The sequence below is a fragment of the Hyaena hyaena genome, unplaced genomic scaffold (assembly GCF_003009895.1).
Source record: "Hyaena hyaena isolate Hyena2069 unplaced genomic scaffold, ASM300989v1 scaffold_894, whole genome shotgun sequence".
NCBI lineage: Eukaryota > Metazoa > Chordata > Mammalia > Carnivora > Hyaenidae > Hyaena > Hyaena hyaena.
In genome coordinates this window covers 394875-401363 of record NW_024081526.1, presented here as the reverse complement: position 1 = coordinate 401363, position 6489 = coordinate 394875, and the positions used below count along the sequence as shown (strand labels likewise).

The following is a 6489-nucleotide window of genomic DNA, read 5'->3' as shown; positions in this document are numbered from 1 at the left end:
TAATAGTTACAGATTAACTGTAATTCATATTTAAACCATTCAACTAGCATGGCAAAACCAATCATTTCACAAGTCAACTTTTGCTTTCAAAATAAACGTATTTCAGGGTGCCTAGGTGGCTAAGTCAGTTAAGCAGCCATCTCCCGCTTTTGGCTCAGGTTGTGATCTCACAGTTTCATGAGTTCAAGCTCTGCATAACTGTCAGTATGCACTGACAGTGAGGAGCTTGCTTGAAATTCTTTCTCTCTGCCCCTCCCCCACCTGTGCTCTGTCTCTTAAAATAAACTTTAAAAAAAATAAAATCATTTAAAAAATAAACGTATTTCAGTTAAATAATGAGATGAGTTTAAAAACTAAATATGAATGTAGATAGAATTTGGTTCTGCCAAAATTTGAAAATTGGGAATGTTGTGGGAAATTTCAAGGCAGTGATTTTATAATCTTCTTTCTTGAGCTTTAAGATGTACATGTCATCAAATCTAAGGATATTTCAACTATAAAATGAAACATTTTGAAGAAACAGAAAACGCTGCCAACTAACTTATGGCCCATGTGCTCTGAGCACTTAGAATTTTATTTTATGCTTAATGAAAGCTCTCTTTTAGACTTACTCGTCATTTTTTTTTTAAGTATGGAATGTTCCACGAATTTGCGTGTCATCCTTGTGCAGGGGCCAGGCTCCTCTCTGTATCGTTCCAATTTTAGTGTAGGTGCTGCTGAAGTGAGCACAACCATAATTTTTCTTTTTATCACATATTACTGGGCTGTTTCTGTGCCCTACCGTATATATGGTAACTTTTCATTTCAATCCATGTCACAGTATAATTATTTTGAAGATATTTTAACAATAAATCTCAAGTTCTGTGATACTGACAGTGCACATATTCAACGGAGTGACAGTCGAGCCATCTATCTATGACCACATTTTTGCACACACAGTATAATCATTTTGAAGATATTTTAACAATAAATCTCAAGTCCTGTGATACTGACAGTGCACATACTCAATGGAGTGACAGTCGAGCATCTATCTATGACCACATTTTTGCACACATTTTGCACACATTGGCTCTGGCAATACTTTTTTGCTGCACCTGATTTCAGAGGAATAAAAAGGTGATAAAAAATGTATGTCTTAGAATCGGTAACATACAATAACACCTTCAAGGTTCTCCTTAAAGGTCCCTGGGAATTGTTTCCTTTCATGTGTCCTGGGCTTTTTCCAGGAGCAGAGATCACCAACAAAGGTGAGGTAATTTAGAAAGCCTTAGAGGAAATAATGAGTTGGATGTCAGAGTGCTGTGCTACTTCCTACTATCTTGTGCTGTACGGGGTCCTAACTCAGCCAACCGCCAGGCTGGTGCAACCAGGTGACTTCGTGCAACAAATCATCACACAATTGTGATATATGTGTAAAATTCCTAATTAATTCAAGAGCAGAGCTTATGTAGGATTCACCTCTGTGGCTTCATCACCCACCATACCTGGCACAGTATAGGTAATGGTGAACGACGGTTGATGAGACAGCTAGTTGTATTAATTCATAATTCCCCAATGAAATAATAATGATCTTTCAGTAGTGAGATCCTCTAATAAATGTTCACTATGGGTAGAATTATAAGAATTTAGGATTAGCCAAAGCATTGTTCTAACTGCTTTACATTTCTTTTTTTTTTCACGTTTTTATTTTATTTTTGAAAACAAACAGAGTGCGAGCAGGGGAGGGGCAGAGAGAGAGGGAGATACAGAATCTGAAGAAGGCTCCAGGCTCTGAGATATCGGCACAGAGCCTCATTAGGGGCTCAAACTCACAGACTAGGAGATTATGACCTGAGCATAAATCGGACGCTTAACGGACTGAGCCACCCAGGCACCCCTAACTGCTTTACATTTTTTAGCTAATTTCCTACTTAACAATCCCCAGAGTAGATACTATTATTATCCTGATTTTACATATGAGGAAGCTGAGGCACAGAGTCATCAGTTAACTTGCCCAGGATCATACAGTTGTGAGATATCGGAGCCAGATTTGAACTCAGCAATTGGGTTTAGCATTCATTCACTTAACAATTATACTTTATTGCCTCTACCATATAATACTGAACAGCTATAATAAAAGAGTAAAAACAAACATAATTATCTAAGTCCACAGACACTTAGTAAATGTATAAAGTAAGCCACACTCTCTGGATTCTCAATAAACACTTATTTATTGATTGTTCAAAGAATGAGGCAGCAAGAAGTACTCCACGGCATGTTAAAATTAACGCAACAAAACCCATGCCATCAGCGAATGCACTGAAGAGGGTTGGAGGACTGATCTTAAGACTGTGACCATGAAGTGCAGGCAAAATGTCAAACCAAGGCAAAAACTTCCAGGCTCCAAGCACCTATAGTGGATACACTAACTCAGCATGTGAAAGTGCTCACGTGAGCCAGCCCAGGGTTAAGTCCAGGCCTTATTTTGACCATGCAAGCCCTGAGACAGTATTTGGAATTTAGTGAGCTACAGCCATGAATTACCTTGAACTGAAATCAAATATGATGAAGTCTTGTCATTGTCTGGATCCTAGCAGCTGCGATGAATAGCATTAGGGAAGTTAATTAAACCAAGGAATTGAATTTTTCTTTTTTAAAGAAATGGCCATTGGGTGTTAATCAGCTCTAAAGAAGAGAGCAGAAAGCCCAGGGGATCCATAAAAGAGCTTTGCCCTGTAAGCACAGTTGCCTCACCTCTGACCTCCATAACTGGCAAAGAATCGGGCTCTGGCAATATTCTTTGTGAAGTTAGCAGCTTGAATCACTGCCACCAGAAAATGAGTTTTCTCTACCCCAAATGAATTCTCCTGAACCACTGAAACATAGGTCTATGTTCCTGAATGGCTATTATTTGGAAGATTGCTAGAGATACTGCAAAATCTGCTCCTTATCCCTACCCCCTTGTCTGGAAGCTGCAAGTCATGGTATTTAGCCTCTGGTTCAATGGAACAAAACTCACAGAAAGGAAAAACTGGCTGGGCAAGTGATATGCCCAGGGTGAAATTGAAAACTGCCTTGCAAATATGAAGATACACATAAAATGAGCAAGTAATAAAGAAGGAGGGACTTATTTACTGTGCTACCTCTTACCTTTGAGAGAATCCACATGACTGAAGTCCTGATTTTTGATTGCACCAGGGTGTGACATATGGGGACAGGCAAGGAAGAGCAACTGAATTCTACTGAGTCTGAAATCTCTGAGTCAACCGTAGTGAACTACTGACCAGCTGCCACAGGGTCACATCCAGAAGTTTCCATTTCTCTCATGTCAATAGTCTGGAGATTTTTACAATAAAATGTTTAATACCCATAACCGTAAAAACTGATTGACGTTCTACTACCATTGCTAGTACTACCACTTCTACCACTACTCAAAACAGTCTGTTGATAGTTTCCCTTTTGTGAAAATATATCCTTATGTGGTAAGTTGGCTGGCCATAGTGTTCCATCACTTTCTCCAGCCCCAAGGAAACCATTTAAGACATTGTTGTAAATCCTCATGTCATCTCCAAGTCCTGTCTAATCACAAGCTTCCATAAAAACAACATATCACTTGGAGAAGTATTCACCTCATCCATTCAGATTCTATCCCATTTAGTGTTCGGACTATGCATTCTGTTTCAAATGAAATACTCCCTAGACTGGCGAATGCTGAAAATGGAATCCTTTTGAAGAAACGAAAAATAGTTATATAAGTAACAACATTATCGTAGTTTATTTTTAAATGTTTATTTTGAAAGAGCATGCACAAGTAGGAGCAGAAAAGGGAGAAGGAGAGAGAGAATCCCAAGCAGGCTCCCAGAGCCTGATATGGGGCCTGATCTCACAAACTGTGAGATCATGACCGGAAATCTTGAGTTGGAGGCTGGGCCGCCCAGGTGCCCCTGTAGTTTATTTATTTTGGCAAGTGCAGTTCCTGGCTTATTGTAAATACTCAATAAATATTTATCAAATAACTAAAGCATAAATATGTGGTAGATATTGAATGCAACTGGACATTTTGTATACCCCCTCCTCCCCATCTATCTCTCATTGTGTTCTAGTCACTTTTTGTATGTGATGGCTCCTGGACTGCTCTGGATCTCCCTGCGTCCTGACCATACCATGACAACCAAGGTTTAGGCAGTCACTTGAGGACTCCTTCCTTTCCCTCACATCCATAAGGGCACTGGTTCTATATCTTGCTCCTCTCTGTGTCTGCAGCATGCTACTTGTGGGGGGGGGGGATGCAGGAGGGCATGTGGGAGCATATAGGCTTGTCTGCCTTCCTTTGGGACTCCCTCCCTCTTCACCTGTTTACCTGTCACGTCTCATCCATCTTTTATGTTAAGGTGGCAGCAGCTATGCCTATACAAGGGAGCCTAGACATAGTCCCAGCAGAAAAAAATGGACAAAGGAGGGGCGCCTGGGTGGCTCAGTCAGTTAAGTGTCAGACTTTGGCTCGGGTCATGATCTCATGCTTCGTGGGTTTGAGCCCCGCGTCAGGCTCTGTGCTGACAGCCAGCTCAGAACCTGGAGCCTGTTTCAGATTCCATGTCTCCCTCTCTCTCTGACCCTCCCCTGCTCATGCTGTCTCTCTCTCTTTCAGAAGTAAATAAAACATTAAAAAAATTAAAGGGGCAGCTGGGTGGCTAAGTCAGTTAGGCATCTGACTTCAGCTCAGGTCATGATCTTACGGTATGTGGGTTCAGGCTCCACATCAGGCTCTGTGCTGACAGCCAGCTCAGAGCCTGGAGCCTGTTTCGGATTCCATGTCTCCCTCTCTCTCTGACTCTCCCCTGCTCACGCTCTCTCTCTCAGAAAAAAAAAATTAAAAATTAAAAAAAAATTTTTTAAATGGACATAGGACATAGAAAGTTTTCTAGGGAAATAACAAATCTCCGAGAAAAATACACAAAAAGAACAAATCCCACTTTTTGCCAAAGAAGGCAAAATTAAAAGGAATAGGATATACCTATCAGAAAGACAAGAAATAAAAGGGATGAGAGAGAGGATGGGAAAGGCATTTTTACTGTTTGGGGAAAGTAAATTCATACAACTTACTCAAGGACAACTTCAAACATGTATAAAATCCTTAAAAGAAGGATAGTGTCAAATTCAGGAATTTCATTTTTAGGAATTATCCAAAGGAAGATTAGAAAGATGTACAGTTGATCCTTGAACAACACAGGTTTGAACTGCATGGATCCACTTACATGTGGGTTTTTTCAATAAATACTGTAAACGTACTTTCTATTCCTTATCATTTTCCTTTTTTAAAAAAATTTTTTTAATTTCTGAGAGAGAGAGAGAGACAACACGAGCAGGGGAGGGTCAGAGAGAGACGGAGGCACAGAATCTGAAGACAGGCTCCAAGCTCTGAGCTCTCAGCATAGAGCCTGACATGAGGCTCAAACCCACAAACCATGAGATCATGACCTGAGCCGAAGTCGGACACCCAACTGACTGAACCACCCAGGCGCCCCTCCTTATAATTTTCTTAATAACATTTTTCCTCTAGCTTACTTTATTGTAAGAATATAATATCTAGTAATATAATATAAATATGTGTTAACTGTCTACATTACCAATAGGCTTCTAGTCAACAGCAGGCTATTAGCAATTAAGTTTTTGGGGGGACCAAAAATAATATGTGGATTTTGACTGAGCAAGCAAAAAACAGAAGTTTGGTGAAACAAATTATGCTATGTTTTTAGAATTCTGTGTGATCATTAACATGATGATGTGTATATTTGTTTATGTATACGTATACATATATGTATATGTATACATACATATTTGATACAGGGAAGTATTTTGAATATTGTGTTCAGTGAAAAAGGAGACCACAGAACAGGTGATTGAATGTGATATTTTTGCAAAAAGATTTCCAGCATGTTTATGCTTACTTAAAAGTCTGTAGGAGGGGCACCTGAGTGGCCCAGCCAGTTAAGTGTCTGACTTCAGCTCAGATCATGACCTCATGGTTCATGAGTTTGAGCCCCGTGTTGGGCTCTGTGCTGACAGCTCAGAGCCTGGATCCTGGTTCTGATGCTGTGTCTCCTTCTCTCTCTGCCCCTCCCCCACTTATACTCCATCTCTCTCTCTCAAAAATAAATAAAAAACATAAAAAATTTTTTTAATCTGTAAGAAAAAATATAAAATATTAACAGTGGTGAGAATATGGAAATTTACATTTTAACCTTTTTGCTAATATACATTTGTGCTTTTTTGGCAAAGTATGTGTGTTATTTCAGCAACAAAAAATAATTGCTCATGTGGAGTAAAAAAAAATAGATGCTTTCATTTTTCTATTCTCAATAAGAAAACCCACAAAATCACAGTATTTTAAGCTGAAAGCATTCTTTTTTTTTTTTTGGTTTTCTGGTTTTTTTATTTATTTGAGAGAGAGAGAGAAAGAGAGAGAGCAGGGGAGGGCCAGAGAGAGAGAGGGAGACACAGAATCTAAAA

At 39.5% G+C, this 6489-nt stretch overlaps 1 non-coding gene across 1 annotated transcript; it reads right to left on the bottom strand.

The window, feature by feature from the left end:
* Positions 1–625: 625 nt before the first annotated feature.
* LOC120222598 lies at positions 626–729 on the bottom strand. Its single transcript, XR_005526086.1, has one exon. It is a non-coding gene; the product is annotated as a U6 spliceosomal RNA (small nuclear RNA).
* Positions 730–6489: the final 5760 nt, after the last annotated feature.